Source organism: Pelophylax lessonae, assembly GCF_965119305.1.
Source record: "Pelophylax lessonae genome assembly, chromosome: 1".
Classification (NCBI taxonomy): domain Eukaryota; kingdom Metazoa; phylum Chordata; class Amphibia; order Anura; family Ranidae; genus Pelophylax; species Pelophylax lessonae.
In genome coordinates this window covers 894,215,868-894,243,379 of record NC_138768.1, presented here as the reverse complement: position 1 = coordinate 894,243,379, position 27,512 = coordinate 894,215,868, and the positions used below count along the sequence as shown (strand labels likewise).

The 27,512-nt window shown below is 44.5% G+C and overlaps 1 long non-coding RNA gene and 1 pseudogene across 2 annotated transcripts; both read right to left on the bottom strand.

The window, feature by feature from the left end:
• Position 1: 1 nt before the first annotated feature.
• LOC309550962 lies at positions 2-26,995 on the bottom strand (annotated as a pseudogene). Its single transcript has 4 exons — positions 26,924-26,995; positions 15,386-15,461; positions 10,775-10,852; positions 2-159 (listed from the first exon to the last, which is right to left on the bottom strand). The product of its transcript is annotated as an uncharacterized misc_RNA (transcript).
• Positions 3,579-5,060, bottom strand: LOC309566629. Its single transcript, XR_014225889.1, has 3 exons — positions 5,025-5,060; positions 4,078-4,108; positions 3,579-3,673 (listed from the first exon to the last, which is right to left on the bottom strand). It is a non-coding gene; the product is annotated as an uncharacterized lncRNA (long non-coding RNA).
• Positions 26,996-27,512: the final 517 nt, after the last annotated feature.

Sequence of the window (27,512 nt, the reverse complement as noted above, 5' to 3'; positions counted from 1 at the left end):
TTTATTCCTGCAGCAGACCGCAGCAGTCCAGTCGATGTTGGCGCACTGGCAGTGGCATTTAGATGAACCCCTGATGTCCCAGGATCCACAGGCCATCCCACAGGAACAGCCGGTAGGCACATAACCTGAGGAGATAGAAAACAATGTAACCAAAAACTTCTATGGAGAGAACACAATGCATCCAATAACTTCTATGGAGAGAACACAATGTATCCAATCACTTCTATGGGGAGAACACAATGTAACCAATCACTTCTATGGAGGGAACACAATGTATCCAATCACTTCTATGGAGAGAACACAATGTATCCAATCACTTCTATGGAGAGAACACAATGTATCCAGTCACTTCTATGGAGGAAACACAATGTATCCAATCACTTCTATGGAGAGAACACAATGTATCCAATCACTTCTATGGAGAGAACACAATGTATCCAATAACTTCTATGGGGAGAACACAATGTATCCAATCACTTCTATGGAGAGAAAACAATGTATCCAATCACTTCTATGGGGAGAACACAATGTATCCAATCACTTCTATGGAGAGAACACAATGTATCCAATCACTTCTATGGAGAGAACACAATGTATCCAGTCACTTCTATGGAGGAAACACAATGTATCCAATCACTTCTATGGAGAGAACACAATGTATCCAATCACTTCTATGGAGAGAACACAATGTATCCAATAACTTCTATGGGGAGAACACAATGTATCCAATCACTTCTATGGAGAGAAAACAATGTATCCAATCACTTCTATGGAGAGAACACAATGTATCCAGTCACTTCTATGGAGGAAACACAATGTATCCAATAACTTCTATGGAGAGAACACAATGTATCCAATCACTTCTATGGAGAGAACACAATGTATCCAATAACTTCTATGGGGAGAACACAATGTATCCAATCACTTCTATGGAGAGAAAACAATGTATCCAATCACTTCTATGGAGGAAACACAATGTATCCAACAACTTATATGGAGAGAAAACAATGTATCCAGTCACTTCTATGGGGAGAACACAATGTATCCAATCACTTCTATGGAGAGAACACAATGTATCCAATCACTTCTATGGAGAGAACACAATGTATCCAATAACTTCTATGGGGAGAACACAATGTATCCAATCACTTCTATGGAGAGAACACAATGTATCCAATCACTTCTATGGAGAGAACACAATGTATCCAATCACTTCTATGGAGAGAAAACAATGTATCCAATAACTTCTATGGGGAGAACACAATGTATCCAATCACTTCTATGGAGAGAAAACAATGTATCCAATCACTTCTATGGAGGAAACACAATGTATCCAACAACTTATATGGAGAGAAAACAATGTATCCAATCACTTCTATGGAGGGAACACAATGTATCCAATCACTTCTATGGAGAGAACACAATGTATCCAATCACTTCTATGGAGAGAACACAATGTATCCAATCACTTCTATGGAGAGAACACAATGTATCCAATAACTTCTATGGGGAGAACACAATGTATCCAATCACTTCTATGGAGAGAAAACAATGTATCCAATCACTTCTATGGAGGAAACACAATGTATCCAACAACTTATATGGAGAGAAAACAATGTATCCAATCACTTCTATGGAGGGAACACAATGTATCCAATCACTTCTATGGAGAGAACACAATGTATCCAATCACTTCTATGGAGGGAACACAATGTATCCAATAACTTCTATGGGGAGAACACAATGTATCCAATCACTTCTATGGAGAGAACACAATGTATCCAATCACTTCTATGGAGAGAACACAATGTATCCAATCACTTCTATGGAGAGAACACAATGTATCCAGTCACTTCTATGGAGGAAACACAATGTATCCAATCACTTCTATGGAGAGAACACAATGTATCCAATCACTTCTATGGAGAGAACACAATGTATCCAATAACTTCTATGGGGAGAACACAATGTATCCAATCACTTCTATGGAGAGAAAACAATGTATCCAATCACTTCTATGGAGGAAACACAATGTATCCAACAACTTATATGGAGAGAAAACAATGTATCCAGTCACTTCTATGGGGAGAACACAATGTATCCAATCACTTCTATGGAGAGAACACAATGTATCCAATCACTTCTATGGAGAGAACACAATGTATCCAATCACTTCTATGGAGGGAACACAATGTATCCAATCACTTCTATGGAGAGAAAACAATGTATCCAATCACTTCTATGGAGGAAACACAATGTATCCAACAACTTATATGGAGAGAAAACAATGTATCCAATCACTTCTATGGAGGGAACACAATGTATCCAATCACTTCTATGGAGAGAACACAATGTATCCAATCACTTCTATGGAGGGAACACAATGTATCCAATAACTTCTATGGGGAGAACACAATGTATCCAATCACTTCTATGGAGAGAACACAAAGTATCCAATCACTTCTATGGAGAGAACACAATGTATCCAATCACTTCTATGGGGAGAACACAATGTATCCAATCACTTCTATGGAGAGAACACAATGTATCCAATCACTTCTATGGAGGGAACACAATGTATCCAATCACTTCTATGGAGAGAACACAATGTATCCAATCACTTCTATGGGGAGAACACAATGTATCCAATCACTTCTATGGAGAGAACACAATGTATCCAATCACTTCTATGGAGGGAACACAATGTATCCAATCACTTCTATGGAGAGAACACAATGTATCCAATCACTTTTATGGAGAGAACACAAAGTATCCAATCACTTCTATGGAGAGAACACAATGTATTCAATCACTTCTATGGAGAGAACACAATGTATCCAATCACTTTTATGGAGAGAACACAAAGTATCCAATCACTTCTATGGAGAGAACACAATGTATCCAATCACTTCTATGGAGGGAACACAATGTATTCAATCACTTTTATAGAGAGAAAACAATGTATCCAATAACTTCTATGGGGAGAACACAATGTATCCAATCACTTCTATGGAGAGAACACAATGTATCCAATCACTTCTATGGAGGGAACACAATGTATCCAATCACTTCTATGGAGAGAACACAATGTATCCAATCACTTCTATGGAGAGAACACAATGTATCCAATCACTTCTATGGAGAGAACACAATGTAACCAATCACTTCTATGGGGAGAACACAATGTATCCAATCACTTCTATGGAGAGAACACAATGTATCCAATCACTTCTATGGAGAGAACACAATGTATCCAATCACTTCTATGGAGAGAACACAATGTATCCAATCACTTCTATGGAGGGAACACAATGTATCCAATCACTTCTATGGAGAGAACACAATGTATCCAATCACTTCTATGGAGAGAACACAATGTATCCAATCACTTCTATGGAGAGAACACAATGTATCCAATCACTTTTATGGAGAGAAAACAATGTATCCAATCACTTCTATGGAGAGAACACAATGTATCCAATCACTTTTATGGAGAGAAAACAATGTATCCAATCACTTCTATGGAGAGAACACAATGTATCCAGTCACTTCTTTGAAGAGGACACAATGTATCCAATCACTTCTATGGAGAGAACACAATGTAACCAATCACTTCTATGGAGAGAACACAATGTAACCAATCACTTCTAGAGACATAGTCTTGGGGTGCAACCTCTGAGGGGCACATTGCCCCATGGTGACACTTCTGAGAGGGACATAGCAATGGGGGTGACACCTTGAAGGGGGATATAGCCTTGGGGGTGACACCTCTAAGGGGCACATAGTCTCTGACAACTCTGAGTGGGACATAGCCCCCGGGGTGCCACCTCTGAGGGAGACATAGCCCCTGGGGTGCCACCTCTGAGCGAGACATAGCCCCCGGGGTGCCACCTCTGAGCAAGACATAGACCCCGGGTGCCACCTCTGAGGGAGACATAGCCCCCAGGTGCCACATCTGAGGGAGACATAGCCCCCGGGTACCACCTCTGAGGGAGACATAGCCTCCGGGTGCCACCTCTGAGGGAGACATAGCCCCAGGGTACAATCTCTAAGGGAGACATAGCCTCAGGGTTCCACCTCTGAGGGGGACATAGCCTTGGGGTGCCACCTCTGAGGGAGACATAGCACTGGGTGCCACCTCTGAGGGGGTCAAAGCCCCAAAATGCCTCCTCTGAGAGGGACATAGCCCCAGGGTGCCACCTCTGAATGGGACATTGCCCTAGGGTGCTATCCCAGAGGGGGACATAGCCCTGAGGTGCTACCTCTGAGGAGGACATAACCCTGGGGTTTCACCTCTGAGGGGGACATAACTCTGGGTGCCACCTCTCTGTGGCACATAGCCTCGGGATACTACCTCTGAGGGGGACATAGCCCCGTGGTGACACCTCTGAGGGAGACATTGCATTGGGGTGCCACCTCTGAGGGGACATAGCCCTGGGGTGCCACCTCTGAGGGGGATGTAGCCCCTGGGGTGCCATCTCTGAGGGAGACATAGCCCCCAGGGTGCCACCTCTGAGGGAGACATAGCCCCCGGGGTGCCACCTCTGAGCGAGACATTGCCCCCGGGTGCCACCTCTGAGCGAGACATAGCCTCCGGGTGCCACCTCTGAGGGACACATAGCCCCAGGGTACAATCTCTGAGGGAGACATAGCACCGGGTGCTACCTCTGAGGGGGTCAAAGCCCCAGAATGCCTCCTCTGAGGGGGACATAGCCCTGAGGTGCTACCTCTGAGGGGGACATAACCCTGGGGTTCCACCTCTGAGGGGGACATAACCCTGGGGTGCCACCACTCTGTGGGACATAGCCTCGGGGTACTACCTCTGAGTGGGACATAGCCCAGTTGTGACACCTCTGAGGGAGACATTGCCTTGGGGAGCCACCTCTGAGGGGACATAGCCCTGGGGTGATGACGTAGCCCCCAGGTGTCACCATTGAGGGGTACATAGTCTTGGGGTGATGACTCTGAGTGGAACATAGCCTTGGGGTGCCACCTCTATGTGGCACATTGCCTAAGGGCGCAACCTCTGAGGGGCACATAGCCTCAAGGTGCCACCTCTGAGAGAGATATAGCCTGAGGGTGCCACCTCTGAGGTGGACATAGCCCCAGAGTGACACCTCTGAGAGGGACATAGCATTGGGTTGACACCTTGGAGGGGGCATAGCCTCAGGAGTGACACCTCTGAGGGGGACATAGCCTCTAAGTGACAACTCTGAGGGGGACATAGACCTGAGGTGCTACCTCTGAGGGGGACATAACCCTGGGGTTCCACCTCTGAGGGGGACATAACCCTGGGGCAGTGGCGTAGCGTGGGTTGTCAGCGCCCGGGGCAAGGCAAGCAATTTGCGCCCCCTAACCTGCAGACTTTTAGTACTCCCTGAGTCTCTTCCTACAATAGTACTGACCAGCCTGATTCCTACACTGACCACTACACTAACCTACCTGATTCCTACACTGACCTACCTGTCCACTTCACTAACCTACCGGATTCCTATACTGGCAACTGGACTGACCTCTACACTGTCCACTACACTGACCACTGCACTGACCTACCTGATTCCTAAACTGACCACAACAGGAACCTACCTGATACCTAAACTGACCACTAAACTGACCTACCTGTCCACTACACTACACTGTCCAGGCTGGTCAGTGTAGTGTAGTGGTCAGTGTAGTGCAGTGGTCAGTGTAGTGCAGTGGTCAGTGTAGTGTAATGCTCAGTGTAGTGCAATGCTCAGTGTAGTGCAATGGTCAGTGTAGTGCAATGGTCAGTGTAGTGGTCAGTGTAGTGTAGTGGTCAGTGTAGTGTAGTGTAGTGGTCACTACACTGACCACTACACTGTCCACTACACTACACTGCCCACTACACTACACTGACCACTACACTATACTGACCACTACATAACACTGTCCACTACACTATACTGTCCACTACACTACACTGATCACTACACTATACTGTCCACTACACTAAACTGACCACTACACTCCCCTTTCCCCTCTACACTACACTGTCCACTACACTACCCACTACACTATACTGTCCACTACACTACCCACTACACTATACTGTCCACTACACTACACTATACTGTCCACTACACTACACTGTCCACTACACTACCCACTGCACTATACTGTCCACTACACTACACTACCCACTACACTATACTGTCCACTTCTCTACACTACCCACTACACTACACTACACTGTCCACTACACTACCCACTGCACTATACTGTCCACTACACTACACTACCCACTACACTACACTGTCCACTACACTACACTACCCACTACACTACACTACACTGTCCACTACACTACACTACCCACTGCACTATACTGTCCACTACACTACACTACCCACTACACTACACTGTCCACTACACTACACTACCCACTACACTACACTACCCTGTCCACTACACTACACTACCCACTACACTATACTGTCCACTACACTACACTACCCACTACACTACCCTGTCCACTACACTACCCACTACACTATACTGTCCTCTACACTACACTACCCACTACACTACACTACACTACCCACTACACTACACTACCCACTACACTATACTGTCCACTACACTACACTACCCACTACACTACCCTACCCACTACACTATACTGTCCTCTACACTACACTACCCACTACACTATACTGTCCTCTACACTACACTACCCACTACACTACACTACCCACTGCACTACACTGTCCACTACACTACACTACACTACCCACTACACTACACTACCCACTGCACTACCCACTACGCTACACTGTCCACTACACTACACTACCCACTACACTACACTACCCACTACACTACACTACCCACTACACTATACTGTCCACTACACTACACTACCCACTACACTACACTACCCTACCCACTACACTATACTGTCCTCTACACTACACTACCCACTACACTACACTACCCACTGCACTACACTGTCCATTGCACTACACTACACTACACTACACTACCCACTGCACTACACTACACTACCCACTACACTACACTACGCTATACTGTCCACTACACTACACTACCCACTACACTACACTACACTACCCTGTCCACTACACTACCCACTACACTATACTGTCCTCTACACTACACTACCCACTACACTACCCACTACACTATACTGTCCACTACACTACACTACCCACTACACTACCCACTACACTACACTACCCTACCCACTACACTATACTGTCCTCTACACTACACTACCCACTACACTACACTACCCACTGCACTACACTACACTACACTACCCACTACGCTATACTGTCCACTACACTACCCACTACACTACACTACACTGTCCACTACACTACACTACCCACTACACTACACTACCCTGTCCACTACACTACACTACCCACTACACTATACTGTCCACTACACTACACTACCCACTACACTACCCTGTCCACTACACTACCCACTACACTATACTGTCCTCTACACTACACTACCCACTACACTACACTACACTACCCACTACACTACACTACCCACTACACTATACTGTCCACTACACTACACTACCCACTACACTACCCTACCCACTACACTATACTGTCCTCTACACTACACTACCCACTACACTACACTACCCACTGCACTACACTGTCCACTACACTACACTACACTACCCACTACACTACACTACCCACTACACTACACTACACTACACTACCCACTACGCTACACTGTCCACTACACTACACTACCCACTACACTACACTACCCTGTCCACTACACTACCCACTACACTATACTGTCCTCTACACTACACTACCCACTACACTACCCACTACACTACACTACCCACTACACTATACTGTCCACTACACTACACTACCCACTACACTACCCACTACACTACACTACCCTACCCACTACACTATACTGTCCTCTACACTACACTACCCACTACACTACCCACTACACTACACTACACTACCCACTACACTATACTGTCCACTACACTACACTACCCACTACACTACCCACTACACTACACTACACTACCCACTACACTATACTGTCCTCTACACTACACTACCCACTACACTACACTACCCACTGCACTACACTGTCCACTGCACTACACTACACTACACTACCCACTACGCTATACTGTCCACTACACTACACTACCCACTACACTACACTACCCTGTCCACTACACTACCCACTACACTATACTGTCCTCTACACTACACTACCCACTACACTACCCACTACACTATACTGTCCACTACACTACACTACCCACTACACTACCCTACCCACTACACTATACTGTCCTCTACACTACCCACTACACTACACTACCCACTGCACTACACTACACTACACTACCCACTACACTATCCACTACGCTATACTGTCCACTACACTACCCACTACACTACACTACCCACTACACTATACTGTCCACTACACTACACTACCCTGTCCACTACACTACCCACTACACTATACTGTCCTCTACACTACACTACCCACTGCACTACACTGACCACTACATTATACTACCCACTACACTACCCAATACACTATACTACACTATCCACTACATTGTCCAGTACACTGACAACTACACTACACTGTCCTACCTACAGTATTCCTATACTGATCACTACACAGCGTGACCCTAACTGCTCTGTCCTAACTCACCTTAACTCTGACCCTAACTCACTCTGTCTATCTTTCTGGCTGCTGCGGCTGCCTCTGACACACTGCTAGACTGTAAAAGGATGTACCTGAGATCCAGCAGAGGAGGAGGAGAAGATTGTGTGGTGGAAGTTCACAGTCCGGAGGCGGGACTCCCATGCGCGCCACATGATGTGCCACCCGGAGGCGAGGAGAGGAGAAGATGCTGGAGGTGCCGAGGCGGGACTCCCGTGCGCATCTGACATCTGATCACAGACAAGCCAGCCCCGCCCCCCCCCCCCCTGCTGCACGTGACCCTATTCGCCCAATAACAGGGCGCAGCGGAACATGGCTGTCTGGGGACACTGTAATAAAATTAAGAGAACAGGCAGGAGTGACACACGGGCGTGGGATTGCGCCCCCCTAAATATTGCGCCCGGTGCGGCCGGCCCCCCCTGCACCCCCCACGCTACGCCACTGCCCTGGGGTGCCACCTCTCTGTGGGACATAGCCTCGGGGTACTACCTCTGAGTGGGACATAGCCCAGTGGTGACACCTCTGAGGGAGACATTGCCTTGGGGTGCCACCTCTGAGGGGACATAGCCCTGAGAGAGACATAGCCTGGGGGTCACAACTCTGAGGCAGACATAGCCCCAGGGTGCCAAATTTGAGGGGAACATAGCCTTTGGGTGCTACCTCAGACAGACAGCTTTCACACATCTAGTGCTCATAACACTGATTTCCATTGGTGTAATGTACATGAAGTGATCCCCAGGGCAGACTTGAAGTGACATTTATTCTGGAGGCCATCAGTGGCAATAACTTGGCAGTTTTCGTGTTTTGAGTCCCCCTTCGGAGTCCTCCCAGAACATTTTATTATGTGATGGCCCAGCTCATATTTTTCAGCTTTCTGTAAAAGGGTGACAAAGCTGTTCATTGTGCCGGTAAATCACACAGCAGAGTTGTCACCCTGTGGATGAGGAAATCTTGGATTGATGCACAGGTTTAGATTGGCTGTAAGAGGTCTATGAATAAAACACTCCCTCTACGAATGTCAGGACAAATTGTGTAAGCGGAACTAAATGTCACTGTATGGTTTCCAATAGATTAGCCTCTATATATCATCAGCTCCATCTAGTGGCCAAAATGTGGCATAGTTTCATGAAATACATCAATGAGAAAATATTCCACATTTTAGCCACTAGTTGGAGCTGATGATACAGGTGTTGCCTATTAGAAAAATTACAGTAATTAGATTAGTTTGCACCAATGTTTCAAACAATGAATGCTTTATAAATACACCGCTAAGAGACAAAGAAATGAAAACCCGTCTCCAGAAAACAATTCATAACCACTTGTAGAAAAGGGGGGTAGTTAGGTTGGAGTAGTTAGGTTCGGGTAGTTAGGTTGGAGTAGTTAGGTTGGGGCAGTTAGGTTGGGGTAGTTAGGATGGAGTAGTTAGGTTGGGGTAGTTAGGATGGGGTAGTTAGGTTGGAGTAGTTAGGTTGGAGTAGTTAGGTTGGGGCAGTTAGGTTGTGGTAGTTAGGTTGGAGTAGTTAGGTTGGGGTAGTTAGGTTGGAGTAGTTAGATTGGGGATAGTTTGGTTGGGGTAGTTAGATTGGAGTTGTTTGGTTGGGGTAGTTAGGTTGGGGTAGTTAGGTTGGGGTAGTTAGGTTGGGGTAGTTAGGTTGGAGTAGTTAGGTTGGGGTAGTTTGGTTGGGGTAGTTAGGTTGGAGTAGTTAGGTTGGGGCAGTTAGGTTGGGGTAGTTAGGTTGGAGTAGTTAGGTTGGGGTAGTTAGGATGGGGTAGTTAGGTTGGAGTAGTTAGGTTGGAGTAGTTAGGTTGGAGTAGTTAGGTTGGGGCAGTTAGGTTGGGGTAGTTAGGTTGGAGTAGTTAGGTTGGAGTAGTTAGGTTGGGGTAGTTAGGATGGGGTAGTTAGGTTGGAGTAGTTAGGTTGGAGTAGTTAGGTTGGAGTAGTTAGGTTGGGGCAGTTAGGTTGGGGTAGTTAGGTTGGAGTAGTTAGGTTGGGGTAGTTAGGTTGGAGTAGTTCATTGTAGTCTGTTTTGCTGTCACAGGATCTTACCGGAAGGACAGGAGACCTCACTCCCCGGTGAAGACACAAATTTACAATCCAGAGTGGGACACTTGGAGTACTGAGTCACTGAAATGACAGAACAATAAAACAATTTATACAATGTATGATTTATATGATTTGTATAATTTGTATGATTTGTATGATTTGTATAATTTGTATGATTTGTATGATTTGTATGATTTGTATAATTTGAATAATTTGTATGATTTGTATGATTTGAATAATTTGTATGATTTGTATAATTTGTATGATTTGAATAATTTGTATGATTTGTATGATTTGTATGATTTGAATAATTTGTATAATTTGTATAATTTGTATGATTTGTATAATTTATATGATTTGTATGATTTGAATAATTTGAATGATTTGTATAATTTGAATGATTTGTATAATTTGTATAATTTGAATGATTTGTATAATTTGTATAATTTGTATGATTTGTATAATTTGAATGATTTGTATAATTTGTATGATTTGTATGATTTGTATAATTTGTATAATTTGTATGATTTGTATGATTTGTATGATTTGTATGATTTGTATGATTTGTATGATTTGTATGATTTGAATAATTTGTATGATTTGTATGATTTGTATAATTTGTATAATTTGTATGATTTGTATGATTTGTATAATTTGTATAATTTGTATGATTTGTATGATTTGTATGATTTGTATGATTTGTATGATTTGTATGATTTGTATGATTTGAATAATTTGTATGATTTGTATGATTTGTATAATTTGTATAATTTGTATGATTTGTATGATTTGAATAATTTGTATGATTTGTATGATTTGTATAATTTGTATAATTTGTATGATTTGTATGATTTGTATAATTTATATGATTTGTATGATTTGAATAATTTGAATGATTTGTATAATTTGTATAATTTGTATGATTTGTATAATTTGAATGATTTGTATAATTTGTATAATTTGTATGATTTGTATAATTTGAATGATTTGTATAATTTGTATGATTTGTATGATTTGTATGATTTATATGATTTATATGATTTGAATGATTTGTATAATTTGTATGATTTGTATGATTTGTATAATTTGTATGATTTGTATGATTTGAATAATCTGTATAATTTGTATAATTTATATGATTTGTATGATTTGTATGATTTATAGGATTTGTATGATTTGTATGATTTGTATTTTTGGTTTTCTACATTTTAGGCGCCACAAAAAAGAATAATAAAAACAATTAAAGCAGAACTCTGGGTGTGATCTGTATGACATAATTACTATTGGTCCAGCCTGGAACATGTGTATAGGTATATTCCATAGGTGTGGGGCTGTAAAGCAATCGCTGTCATCTTCCAGGTCCCCTCTACACACTCACCACCAGGGGTCACTCACCTGCTACTGCCACCATTATCACAATGCCATGCTTTCCGTTATTCAGTTAATAAAAGGCATCCTCAGATTGGACAGGGTCCGGGGCATAACTACAGGGGTTGCAATTGCACCCGGGCCCCATGCTCCTGGGGGCCTGTGAGGCTCCCCTGTACACCTGGATAGGAGGGGCGGCGGAGACAGCATATAGAGAAATCACTGTCCTCCTTTTTCCTCCTGTAGCTGCAGGAGGAAAATGGAGGAGATTGGTTCCTCTGTATGCTGCCCCCGCCGCCTCTCCTATCCAGTTCATGTGTGTTCTGCTGTCTCTGGGCCCCTGTGTGCTCCCCTGGTCCCCCCCCGACTGCTGCAGGGGATGTGTCACAATAGAGAAAAAGGAAGGGGTCAGTAAATATGTAATTTACCAGCTCCTTCTTTTTCTGAATGGACAGAGTCATAGTCAGTGGCATTGTAAAAAATAAAATAAAATGATAAAAAAATAATACAATTAAATTACCAAAAAATAAAAACGACTGCCTTTAACTGGGTGTTGTGCTTTCGGTTGCCACTTCTTCGGCAGAAGAGAGAGAGGAGAGTGATTGAGTGCTGTGCAGGGGAGCAGATGCTCGGGAAACCACTGAGGGAGACCAGCGACTGAAGGGGGACTACTGACGCTGAGGGGGGGGGGGCGTGACAGACACCAGGCGGCGGGAACAGTACCGGAGGTGCGGGGACTGACTGACAGGAGAGGAGACAGCAGAACCGTGAGTGAGGGGAGGGGAGAGGGGGATCACACAAACAGGGTGTAGAGAGACTGATAGGGGGAGGTTGCAGGATCTTCCATCAGGCAAGGACAGACCAGGGCAGACAAGCAGTCAATCTGAGAGTACCTTAGTACCTGCAAGTACCTTGGTACTGGGAGTAGTACCTTAGCAACCGGGAAAAAATTACATTAGCAACTGGGAAAAATACCTTAGCAACTGGGAGGATTACCTTAGCAACCGGGTGAAATACCTTAGCAACCGGAAGGAATACCTTAGTAACCAAAAAAATAATAATATCTTAGCAACCGGGGAAAAATACCCTAGCAACTGGGGAAAAATTACCTTAGCAACCGGGGTAAAAACACCTTAGCAACTGTGAAAATTACCTTAGAAACCGGGTGAAATACCTTAGGAACCGGGAGAAATACCTTAGTCACCAAAAAAATACCTTAGCAACTGGGGAAAAACCTTAGTAACCGAGGAAAAACACCTTAGCAACCGGGGAAAAACACCTTAGCAACTGGGAAAAAATACCTTAGCAACCGGGGAAAAGTACTTTAGCGGCTGGGAGAGATACCTTAGCGACCGGGAGGAATACCTCAGGGACCGGAAGGAAAACCTTAAGGACCGGGAGGAGGACTATAGTGACTGGGGGGGGAGTGCAGTAGCAAAACAGAGTAATTATATATGTATGGGTGTGAATCTTGTGCTGTCCTAAGAGATGTAGGTGTGAATACCCTTAATGCAGCTTGTACTCATTTACTGTTAACCACACAGTTAAAAAAGATAGAAATTAAGTACCGCGCTTCAAGGGATGTCTATGTGATGAACAGTGATAATACAAATTATGTTAAAAAATGTGTAATGAATATAAATCAGTAAAAAATGTGCTAATACATAAATAAATAAATCTTCAATGTGTTGTATCAAAGCATGGATTGGATAAACTTATGATATGTGATATATATCTTCTAAAAAACTGTAAAATTCATTCCGTGTACCAATAAATATTAAAGTGCTCAAATATGTCTAATAATGTACAATATTCAATAAAAATAATCAATAAATATATAAAAGTATATAGATAAACTGATATACATAATATATATTAAGGTGCTTATGGTGGTATTGTGTTCATTATAAATTAAACCAATATATATGTGACAATAAAATGATCAGTGCAAGACGCACACTGCTATGCGACACAAAGTTGTCGCTAAATACAGCAGATGTGTGTGACACAGAGTAGCAAAGCCTTTTGCAGTGGACTTAAGCTTACAACAAGAACAGCCGTTAAGTTGTCACTGGGGCTTTGGCAACTCTGCGCGGTGAAATTCACCTGCAAAACGCACACTGCTATGCGACACAAAGTTGACGCTAAATACAGCAGATGTGTGTATCGCTGAAATGTATTTTGCACAATAGCTGACTAGCAAGCACGTATACCTGCTGTAGCTATATCAGCAGTGCAACGTGCTCACTAGACAGAACACTGACACTTAAAACTATCCCTACAAAAACTAGATTATTGAATCTAACTATAGTGGTATATAGTACCCTAACTACAATGCATATCCCTTTCCTCACACTAAAAGAACAGCTCCATACAGCAGAAGATAATTTCTAACTGACACTGTCCCTTTAATTTTTTTTTCCTTTTCTAACTCAAACTAACTACACTGACAATCTTTCTGTAAGCTGACTGCACTTCTGCTGATCTGGAGCTTTACAAGCAATCGGCTATGCAGCAATGTTGTTTAACACAGCAGGAGAAACACAAATGCTTCCACTCTCTTCCAACGCCTCTGTATTACAGTGCTAGAGGTTAGGCGGGGCTATGTTCTATACTGGGGGCGCGTATTCACTCCTGATTGGCTTCTGGTCCCCATAGTCACTCCAATCACGTTCCTAGCAGACTCCTGCCCCCTCATTGGCTTTTACTGACGTTTCTGGGCCAATCACGGGCTTTTAAAGCCCAGTTCCTGTCCCATTGCATTTTGGGCAGTTCTGCTGACCGAATTCCGATCTTTTACCGCAAAAAGTTCGGAATTTGGCCAAATTTCAAACACCCAATGTTCGGGTCGAACCGATGGTCGACCCGAACCATTCGATCATTCCTAATGGGTAGTAAAGTTTTGGGATACAACATAATTTTCATGGTAAGTGGTGTGAGTCTTAAGGAAGGGAAGAACAGAATGAGTTGAAAGTCCGTGATTAGAAGGCTTTACAGAGAAGAGCAAAAAGCTTGTACTGAGGAGAAGAGTACATTATAATGAGGAGTACATTACAGTATAATGAAGAGAGGCCCAGCATGGTGGAGTTGACCGGCAATAACTGGAAGAATTTACACAAGGAGATCCATGGACCATAGAGAGGACAGGGAGGTTGTATATGTTTATGGAAGGCTCAGAGAAGACCATCACCTACCTGAATTTTTGATTGCCTTGTCCAGTGTGCAGGGAACGTCAGTGGCATTCACCAGACCCAGCAGAAGGAGAAGAGCGGCGACACAAAGCTTCATTGTAAAATTCAGTCTGTGGACCCAACACCAGAACCTTTGAAGGAAGAATGGAGAGATGTGAAGAAATGGTCCCTCAGTCTGAAGTTCTCTCCGGAGATGATAATTTTCTCCATCCATCCTTTGGAGATATTTATACACCACCTAGGGTGTCCTCCCAGCCTGACCTAGGGCAGATCCTCCAGTGATGACTAGTAATAGAACACCGTGTACACATTGATTATACACCCAATTCATCAATTATTACAAGTCTGACTTGTTATCCTAGATTTCTCAGCTGAGGATTAACTGACAAAAAATGTATCTGCTGCTGGAGTTCTCACAGAACATAAATCTATAACTATTATTTTATCTAAAACATTGTCCATGGCAGTGTGCACTGAATATTAAATCCTAAGAATTGCAAATCCTGACAATAAACAAATACTAAATATGACATAGAAAGAGAGATGGCCCTACCTGAGCAGGTTTATAACCACAGTAGTGGGCAAAAACCCTATATACAAATAGTGAAGGTGGTGATGACAGTTGGATACACTAGATACAATAGGGAAGGAGATGGCAATGGATGGAGGTGATAACAGTTGGATGCACTAGATACAATAGGGAAGGAGATGGCAATGGATGCAGGTGATAACAGTTGGTTACACTAGATACAATAGGGAAGAAGATGGCAGTGGATGGAGGTGATAACAGTTGGTTACACTAGATACAATAGGGAAGAAGATGGCAGTGGATGGAGGTGATGACTTGGGATGGGTCGAATGACCCCCTGTTCGGTTTGCACCAGAACTTCAGAACAACGCAAAAGTTCAGAACCGAATAACAAACCCCATTGAAGTCTATAGGACAGAAACTGGACAAATCAAAAGTGCCCATTTTGAAGGCTTATATGCAAGTAATTGGGCATACAGTGGTTATGGGGGTCTGGGTACTGCCCTGGGGGACATGTGTCAATGAAAAAAAATTGAAAAAACTTCATTTTTTAATGAGCAGTGATTTACTGATGCTTAAAGTGAAAGCATAAAGAAGGAAAATTTCCTTTAAATGTAGTACCAAGGGGGGGGGGTCCCTTAGTCTGCCTGTAAAGTGGCACGTCTGTAGTGTGTATAGAACCTGCTGCAGCAAAAATGACATTTATAAAGCCAAAAAAATGAAATTTTCCCTGCAAGCTATTTTAATAGCAATGGCTTGGGGGGGGGGGGGGGTCTGTATGATGAGGCCACAATGTAGTCCACTGGGAACAGGATTACAGATTTTTTGGATAAATTCTGATGTTTCTTCCGCAGACTTTGGATAGAAGTAACAGGTGCCTTCACACTGCAACCCTATAGAGGTATTCTTGATGAAAGCAAGAATTGGCCTTGCTGTCAAAAATTTTAATGATATGCACCTCAAACAGGTGTGGAAAAATTGGTCTTTGGGTGTTAATTGTGCCCATGAAACCTACACCAAAACATTTCTTCCAGATGAAAACACCCACCGAGCTAGGCAGCCTAGAAGTCTTGCAGAGATTTCACATCCTAAAAACACTTAATCAGCGACATCGGAATCAGGGGTTTCATAGCTTCTGCTAATCCAGGACTGATTCATTTTGATAAATGTCAGCCGATCCACTGAGTCTGTGGACAGACGGGCTCTATTTTCAGTAACAAAACCTCTGGCACGCTGGATGCAGGGCAGCCCAGCAGCTCAATTGCATATTGGGCAAGTTCTGGTCAGTGGTCTATTCCCCTGACCCAGTAACCCAGTGGACCATCAACTAGAAAGCTCTCCATCTCTGTTTTTGCCCCTAGATAAGCGTCCACCATATGATGAGGACGCTGCTCGGGGGATGTTGAAGCTAACAGCCCTGGGTGCCATGGAATAAAAAAACTGTGAAATGCATCACTTAGGCAGCCCCCTTTTCCACCGCTCCTCTCTTGACCAACAGAAGCCTCGAAACTACCTTTTCAACGACACTGTAACCTACCAGAGTTGGGAAAGGCATTACATAAACTCCTGTTTAAGGTGTCCTCAAGAGTTTGCATCTTCTGCTCTCTCTGTAGGGACGGGACGAGTTCTGAGACTTTCCCCTTGTAACAACTTTTCCCCTTGGTCAAGGATGCAGAGCCATAATTCATAACATATGGGTTATATAGCCATCTACAGGTAAAGGACACTGGAAACCAATCAGAAAGGATGCCCCTCTATATAACCCCCCCCCCACACAGGAAGTACCTCAGTCTTGTAGCAAGCAATAAAGACCCCATAGAAGAGGGGAGGGACCTATGTGTCCCATGATGTACTTCAAGAAATTGATTTTACTTCAAGAAATTGATTTTCTGTATTAAAAAATCAATTTCCAATCTTTTCATACATTACGGGACACAGAGCCATCAATCATATGGGATGTCCCAAAGCATCTGAGGGTAGGGGGACACCAAAAAATACCGCCATCCGACCACAAAAAGGATTACATTGCTGCCTGCAGAACACTGCGGCCAAATGCAGATTCCTCCTGGGTCCAAATATCCACTCGATAGAAATGAGTGAACATATGCACCAATGACCTGGTCACGGCCTTGCAAATCTGAGCCATAGGGGCTTGATGGCGATGTGCCCAAGAGGCATCTACTCCTCTAGTAAGTGGAACCTTCCCTACTAAACCATAAGCTTGGGTAATAACCTGGCAAATCCAATGAGAAATCGTAGACTTAGATGCTGCCAACCCCTTCCTGGGCCCTTTTGGCAGCACAAACAAGCTCCCGGTCTTACAAATCCAAGCTGATTTCTCTAAGTAAAACTTAAGTGCACGCATTAAAACCAAGAGAATGCAATAACTTTTCCTCCTCTGAGTGAGGATCTGGAAAAAATGAAGGTAGTATAATATCCTGATTCAAATGAAAGACGGCCACTACCTTGGGCAAAAAAACCTGGGTGTGGACGTAGAATCACCCTATCTTGATGAAAAATCGAGAATGGCTCTTTACAAGAAAGAGCTGCTAGTTTCAATATCCTTCTAGCTGAATTTATCGCAATCAAAAAGACCAGTTTTCTAGTCAAAAGAACCAGGGGAACCTGCCCCAGAGGTTCAAAAGGCTGTTTTTGTAAAACTGCCAACACCAAATTTAAGTCTCAAGGACACAATGGTGGCTTCACAGGTGGAAGCAAATGTAACATTTCCCAGGCGAAGGTCTGAACTAACGAATGGAAAGCGATCAGTTCCTGGAAGAAAACCCATAAGGCTGAAATTTACCCTTTAATAGTGCTCAAGGCTAATTTCATATCTACCCCTGCTTGAAGGAAAGCTAAAATTCTCCCGATGATATATTGTATATGTTTCCTATCGTTTATCAGCGTATGAACTGTAGGGCCAGATACACCCTGTTCCTTCAAGATTAAGGCTTCAATAGCCAAGCCATCACATTTAGAGACTGTACAGCAGGGTGGAATATCGGACCTTGAGAGAGTAGGTCTGGGCGCAGAGGAAGAGCCCAAGGCCTCGTCACTGCTAACCTCCGGATTTGTGCATACCAAACCCTCCTCGGCCATGCTGGAGCTACAAGAATTACTGGTTTCCCCTCTAGCTGGATCCTGTGCAACAGACGGGGTATCAGCTGCACCGTAAGAAAGGCATAAATCAGGGAATACTCCTAAGGAGTCACCAAAGCATCCACTCCAACTGCGAGTGGATCCCTGGTCCTAGACAGAAATCTCTTCAACTTGTTGTTGAACTTGGATGCCAACAGATCTACGTCAGGGACCCCCAGCATAGGCAGATTGATTGAAAAATCTCGGGATGTAAGGATCATACCCCTGGAAACATCTGTTGACGGCTCAAAAAATCTGCCTGCCAGTTCTCTATTCCTGGAATAAAAACTGCTGTCAGGCGTGGCACAAACTTCTCTGCCCAGGAGAGGATGATATCCACCTCTTTCTGGGCTGACTGACTCTTTTGATAGTTGATATATGCCACAGCCGTGGTATTGTCGGATTGCCCCCTGTACAGGGAGAGAATACTGGAGGGTGTCCAGTATTTCAAGGCCTGACTGACTGCTGGGATTTTCATAATGTTGATAGGGAGACGTCTCTCTACCCAAGACCAATTCCCCTGGACAGTGGCTTCCTCCAGAAGCGCTCCTCAGCTGGAGGAGCTGTCATTTAGGGGGGCCACTGGTATATCACACCAGTTATAATACTTTTTTAAAAGTGCTTTTGTCACTCTTTGTAGTTGTAGTATCACTGCAGAAATGCTCACCACACCAGTCACAATGCTGCACAATACAAATCCACTATAATATGCTTTCTATATTAGAAAGTATATTCTAAGTGTATTACACCCCTATATAGTGCACACCAAAGAATGGTACACCTATACCAGTCCTTAATAGGACTTTTGTGGACCTATTACCTAGCAATTTGAGTCACTACAAGTCTGTCCCTGCTCCACACAGCAACCTCTCCCTACACTGACAAAAGACAGAATGTAAAATGGCAGCCAGGTCAGGTCTATTTATAAGGTAGGGGGTATGTCCATGTGCTTAAATGTCTCAATTGGCTGTCCTGTACCACCTGATGGATGTGTCATGGGTCAAAGTTCTTCACAATGTAAACTAATATGGCGGCTGCGAACATCCCCATATGTTCGCATTTTCGGCGAATCGCGAACGAGCAAAGTTCGCTGCAAACCGACCGCCGGGCAAACCGCAAGGCCATCTCTACTAGGATCCTTGTGAACACTCTTAGAGCTGTGGCTAACCTGAAGGGCAGGCCCACAAACTGAAAATGATGGTTTCCTATTGCAAAGCGTAGAAACCTTTGAGCCTGGAATATAAGCACGTGAAGATATCCATCCTCGATGTCTATGGATTCTAGAAATTCCTCTCCTTGCAGGAAGGACATGACTGAATGAACTGACTCCATACAGAAAGTATGAACATTCAGAAACTGGTTTAGAGTTTTGAGATCTAGAATAGGTCTCACATCCCCGCTTGGTTTGGGGATTATGAACAGGTTTGAGTAAAAACCCCTGAACCGTTCGTTCTCCGGAACCTCCATTATCACTCTTTGAGCCCTCAGCTGGTCCAATGCCAGAAAGAGAGACCTTCTTTTTAGGGGTTTTGTCAGTATGCTTGACCTGATAAACTGAGGATACAGGAACACCTGAAATCCCAGTTTGTAGCCATGCGAAATGGTGGCAATAACCCAGTTGTCTTCGATCGATTCCAACCAAACCTTTGAGAACTGCAGCAACCTTCCCCCCGCCCAAGTGAGTGGGGGTGCCCCTTCACAGAGTAGGCTTAGAGAAAGATTTGGCTGATCTCTGGGCCTAGGGCTTTTTCTGACCGTGCCCTCAAAGCTTGGTTCCGGACCCAGATGATTGAGGCCATCGCCATCATCTGGAATTAGAAGCACTGGTAGTATGAGTGCTGGGGATCTTAAAAGAAGGACGCTTGCTCCTCCTTTTCACAGGTAACAACGTACTCTTTCCCCCCCAAGATCTTTTGGATATACTTATCCAGATCATCACAAAAAGGCATTCTCCCGGAAGCTAGCCAGTCAATTTTTACATGGTAATTCCGCAGACCAGCTCTTTAACCAAAGGATTCTGCGCATATGCACTGTCGTCAGAGCATTTCGTGATATTTGCCTTATGGAGTCCCTAAGAGCATTCACTGCGAAACATAAAGTGCAAGGTAGATCTGACAGATCTTCCACAGACTCTCCTTGAGAAGGAACTGTCTTGGACACTCGCTTTATCCGGTCTTTTAAAGACTGTCACACTCCTATGGCCGATGCTGCTGGCTGTAGCGCAGAACCTGCAACCACAAAAGGAGGCTTTCAATAAATATTCTGCAGGATCTTTAAAAACCTGGTTATTATCCACAGGGCAGATTAAACTCTTGTTACCGAAGAAATGGCAGCATCCACAGTGGGTATATTCCATTTCTTAGTACATTTTTCCTCCATAGGATACAATAGTGAAAACCTTTTAGGAGGAACAAAAATCCTATCAGGATGATCCCAATCATTATACATTTCTTGCTTCAAAAGCGGATGTATGGGAAATGTCCGAGGATTATGAGGATGGCACAATGAGCCTAGAGAGGAAAAAGAGACTTTAGCCATCTCTAAGGGAGGAAATTGGAATCCAGACCGGAACATTTCAGTAAGAGACTGAATTAACAATCTCTGGGCTTGAGAGGCTGATAAATACTCCTCTGATCCTGACTCCCCAGAAGTGGAAACCTCAGCTTGACCTTCCATAGGGTCACCATCAGCTACTTCTTCCACATCCTCTGCCCAATCCCGAAGTGATTGAGGGGGTGGCTCAGGTAAGGGGGATCTATCACGTTTCCTCCCTCCTTGTGATGCTGCAATCATGCCAGCAATCCTCCCCTCAAGGCTGGCTAATGCCGATGCCAAATCATCCTTAGTGACATAGGTTGCGGCAGAAGTACTTGGAGTAGCTACAATGCAATGGCTCAGATTGGCTAGTCGCCTCTGGCTCTTCAGAAGGAATAGACAGTGGAAGCATGGCTAGGACCTTCAAGGCCTGAGGGTGGCATCATAGTGCCTCTTCCAACTGTGCCCCCCCCCCCCCCATCCCTTTTTCGGGCAGACATTGCTTTATAGCAAGACAAACTTGAGGTACTAACTTAAGTGTACTCAAGGCTTGTGCCAAGCTTATACAGCTTATCGCAACACAGCACTGATTATCCCAAGATACAGGACCTGTTTGTGCCAGTACCATACACCCATATTGACTCATGCAACCCAACTGCTGCTGCTCTGTGTCCGCTTCAGCCTCTGACAGAGCCTAGCATGTTGGAAGCAGTTCCTTCTAAATCGTGCCCATTTATGCTGTATAGCGTATGGTACGTGGCATCCACGTGCACGCCAATTTTGTTCAAATGCGCCCTCCATGCGGCATACGTCTGTTTTAAAAGCGAAGATTCTCATGCGTGCGAATGGGCCACAGACATGCTATCAAGGCAGGAGACGAACATGCAGGCGCTTATGTGCCAAGGTGAAAACAGCAACCACAAGGGGTGAGAGCAGCTTAGGCTGAATTTTGTTTGTCACAGCTGATACCTTTCAGGATCAGCCCAGGGCTAGAAAACAGTGTGATAACAATAGACAAAGACATAATGTTTTACACAAACTTTGCATCATTCCACAATTGCACAAGCTCATATAATCACAATTGATATAAATGACACATTTAATCCCTGGGGAAAAGCCAGAGCTTTCAACAAGATGTATTTTGCATAGCTGAACATCCACAGTCTCATGCACTCATTGTTTTGTCACAGCTGATACCTATCAGGTGATCAGCACAGGGTGAACGCAGTGTATCAGAAAAAATTAAGCAAAGAAATAATGCTTAACAGGATGTATTTTGCCTAGGCTTACCATTCATAGTCTCATGCTGAGACCCACATGGCACTCGGTCTCTGGTATCTTTTTAAAGGGAACAGTGCATAAAATATTTACAATTTGCAATTAAGCCAGCAACTTTTAGACTCGATTCACACTAGCGCGACTTGTCAGGCGACTTGTCAGCCTGACAAATCGCGCTCCCTCGCGGTCCATTGACTGCTACAGGACCCGTTCTAATAGGAGCGACACAAGTCGCTCCGACTTAGAAAAAGGGTCCTGTACTACTTCGGCGACCTCTGAGCGACTTGCATAGACTTCCATTATGTGAAGTCCATGCAAGTCGCTCCGAAGTCGTGGTGCATGGGAATGCACAAGTCGCCCCCGAAGTAGTACAGAGTCTTGCCACCCCAGTGTGAACCGACTCTTACCTTCAAGGTTTGCTGTATGTGTAAATATTTTAAATTGGACTCACCAGTCCTGCCGCAGGATTCTGTTTTGTACAGGAATCCAACCTTCACCCATCACGGTGAGCTTTGTCTTGGTGACCTTCAAGGACTGGACCCCCTTGTTTTACGGCCTTGGACCTGTAGAGCACCCTGCACAAAGTGCCTCTGGGGTTTGGTATTCCAAGGGTCCGGATTCAGGGTCCAACGCCTAAAAAGGACAGCATTACAGGCAAAACCTTGTATCTGCTTCCCGAGACTCAGGTACCATCTTTTTAGTCCATTGACTGTTTTAGATGGCTCTGATAGCTAACCCCTTAGATTCAGAGATCTTTGATTGGGGTATGTAGCATATATTCTTTCTTCTTTGAAGAGAAATGTGGAGAGACTCTCCACAGTGACCATCACCTTCAGACACCGGCGAAAAAAATGGAGGTACTTCCTGTGTGGAAGGAGTTATGTTGGGGGGCATCCTTTCTGATTGGTTGCCAGTGTCCTTCACCTGTAGGTGGCTATATAACCCATATGTTAGCATTTATGGCTCTGTGTCCCGTGATGTACGAAAATAAATACTGCGTTATATGTGCAGTAACGCGCTGCACTATATTTGCAGTACACCTGCAAAACAATCTGACACTAAAGTAAAAATGAAGGGTCACTACACTCACACTGACTGAACTATCACTGGATTCACACTAAACTGATATTCTACCCTGACAATAGAATTCCTATAGCACACTATAGTACCACTGAACAGAGCCCTGTTCTATCTCTCTCCACACCGATATCACACTAAAAATGGCCACTATTGAAAGAATACTTTAATAGTGTGGGGTGGGACTAAGAGGAATGAGTCATGATTGGATAGAGACATTATGACAGCATAAAATCATGGCTCTGACAGTTCTATGTGCCCTGATTGAGCAAAGCTTTCATTGCTTCAGCCAATCAGGGCTTCCAATTCACTGTGCAGAGGAGCAGTGCACTGTGGGCGTTCCGCGGGCCAAACAAACGGTTGAATGCCCGATAATCAAGGTGTTCGTCGAACAGCCAATATTCGGCCCAAACCCATGCTTGGACCAAACCATTCACCCATCCCTTGTGATGACAGTTGGGTACTCTAGATACAATAGGGAAGGAGATGGCAGTCGTTGGAGGTGATGACAGTTGGGTACACAAGATACAATAGGGAAGGAGATGGAAGTGGTTGGAGGTGATGACAGTTGGGTACACTAGATACAATAGGGAAGGAGATGGCAGTGGATGGAGGTGATGACAGTTGGGTACACTAGATAATATAGGGAAGGAGATGGCATTGGATGGAGGTGATGACAGTTGGGTACACTAGATACAATAGGGAAGGAGATGGCAGTGGATGGAGGTGATGACAGTTGGGTACTCTAGATACAATAGGGAAGGAGATGGCAGTGGATGGAGGTGATGACAGTTGGATACACTAGATACAATAGGGATGGAGATGGCAGTGGATGGAGGTGATAACAGTTGGGTACACTAGATACAATAGGGAAGGAGATGGCAGTGGATGGAGGTGATGACAATTTGATACACTAGATACAATAGAGAATGAAGTAACAGTGAAAGGAGGTGATGACAGTTAGGTACACTAGATGCAATATGGAAGGAGATGCAGTAGATGGAGGTGATGACAGTTAGGTACACTAGATATAATAGGGAAAGAGATGGCAGTAGATGGAGGTGATGACAGTTGAGTACACTAGATACAATAGGGAAGGAGATGGCAAAGGATGGAGGTGATGACAGTTGGGTACACTAGATATAATAGGGAAGGAGATGGCAGTAGATGGAGGTGATGACAGTTGGGTACACTAGATACAATAGGGAAGGAGATGGCAGAGGATGGAGGTGATGACAGTTGGGTACACTAGATACAATAGGGAAGGAGATGGCAGTGGATGGAGGTGATGACAGTTAGGTACACTAGATATAATAGGGAAGGAGATGGCAGAGGATGGAGGTGATGACAGTTGGGTACACTAGATACAATAGGGAAGGAGATGGCAGTGGATGGAGGTGATGATAGTTAGGTACACTAGATACAATAGGGAAGGAGATGGCAGAGGATGGAGGTGATGACAGTTGGGTACACTAGATACAATAGGGAAGGAGATGGCAGTGGATGGAGGTGATGACAGTTGGGTGCACTAGATATAATAGGGAAGGAGATGGCAGAGGATGGAGGTGATGACAGTTGGGTGCACTAGATATAATAGGGAAGGAGATGGCAGAGGATGGAGGTGATGACAGTTGGGTACACTAGATACAATAGGGAAGGAGATGGCAGTGGATGGAGGTGATGACAGTTGGGTGCACTAGATATAATAGGGAAGGAGATGACAGTGAATGGAGGTGATGACAGTTGGGTACACTAGATACAATATGGAAGGAGATGACAGTGGATGGAGGTGATGACAGTTGGGTACACTAGATATAATAGGGAAGGAGATGACAGTGAATGGAGGTGATGACAGTTGGGTACACTAGATACAATATGGAAGGAGATGACAGTGGATGGAGGTGATGACAGTTGGGTACACTAGATACAATAGGGAAGGAGATGGCAGTGGATGGAGGTGATGACAGTTAGGTACACTAGATATAATAGGGAAGGAGATGGCAGTGGATGAAGGTGATGACATTTGGGTACACCCCCACCCCCAGCATACACCCCCACACAGAGCCGCGCTCCCCTACAAGCCAGGGCTGTAGTCCATGGGCAGGAGGCTGGCCTCCACACTCCTCCAGTAACCCGTGATGAACGTCCCACCAAATGGGCATTCGTCACACACTAGATATCAGGGGCGTAACTACAAGTGTTGCAGGGGTTGCAATTGCAACCAGGCCCCAATACCCAGGGGGCCTGTGCAGCTCCCCTGTACACCTGGATAGGAGGGGCAGTGGAGCAGCATGTAGAGAAATCACTGTCCTCCGTTTTCCTCCTGTAGCTGCAGGAGGAAAATGGAGGAGATTGGTTCCTCTGTATGCTGCCCCCGCCACTCCTCCTATTCAGTTCACTTCTGTTCTGCTGTCTCTGGGCTCCTGTGTGCTCCCCTGGGCCCCCCTACTGTGCTTCCCCCCCCCACCCACTGTGCTCCCTTCCCTCTTCTGCCGGCTGCTGAGGGGATGTGTTACAATATAGAACCAGGAAGGGGTCGATAAATATGTAATTTACCAGCTCTTTCCTTTTCTGAATTCATAGAGTCATAGTCAGTGACATTGTAAAAAAAATGAAATAAAATAATAAAAAATACAATTAAAATACCAAAAAATAAAAACTACTGACACCAGTGGGTGAACTTCCAGGATCGCAAAGGTCACACTTGCGACAGGGCCCTGGCATTCCACCACTGTGGGGAGTCCCCAAGATGGCAGGAAGGGGGCCTACTGCAGAACTTGTGAAAGGGTCCCACTGCAGGACCATAATAAAGGGCCCCACAACGAGAGTAAAGGGCCCCAGGATCAGTGGGAAGAGCCCCAGGCTTGAAGGGAAAGGCACTGGGGCCCTGAAGGTTCTAGTTATGCCTCTGCTAGATACAATAGGGAAGGAGATGACAGTGGATGGAGGTGATGACAGTTGGGCCCACTAGATACAATAGGGAAGCAAATGGCAGTGGATGGAGATGATGATAGATGGATACACTAGATATATTACCTCAAAAGATGTGGCAATGGGCCCAGCTTTTTCAGGGATGATTCCAGACAAGCTGATAGGCCCTTCTTCCATCGTGTCAGTCCCAAGTGGAAGGTATCTACACCTAGGTCCTTCTGAATTCCGAAGCACAGGTGACTCTGCTGTACTGGGACTTCTGCAAGAGACAACTAAAGCGTTTACCCATGCAGAAGTCAGAAAATTGGAAATTTGGGTTTTTGAAGCCAAGAAGTTGCCTTAGGATTTGTATCAGCTTATCAGGTTGGCATTTGACCCCTCTGAGTTTGAGCAAGCAGAGACATTCAATACCATAGCCATTGTGTTCACTTTTCCCCCTGGAGCTACCAGGAGTTCATAAACAGATCATCTTCACATACCTCATTTAAAGTCCCAAACCTTCCTCTTGTCTTCCGAATACAGGGATGGAGATGCATTTTTCTTGCAATCTCATTTAAAGTCCCACTCCCCTTCCTTTTATACCAGGGATCCTCAAACTTTGGCCCTCCAGCTGTTGTGGAACTACACATCCCATAAGGCATTGAAAAACTGATGAGAATTGTAGCTCCTGAACAACTGGAGGGCCATAGTTTGA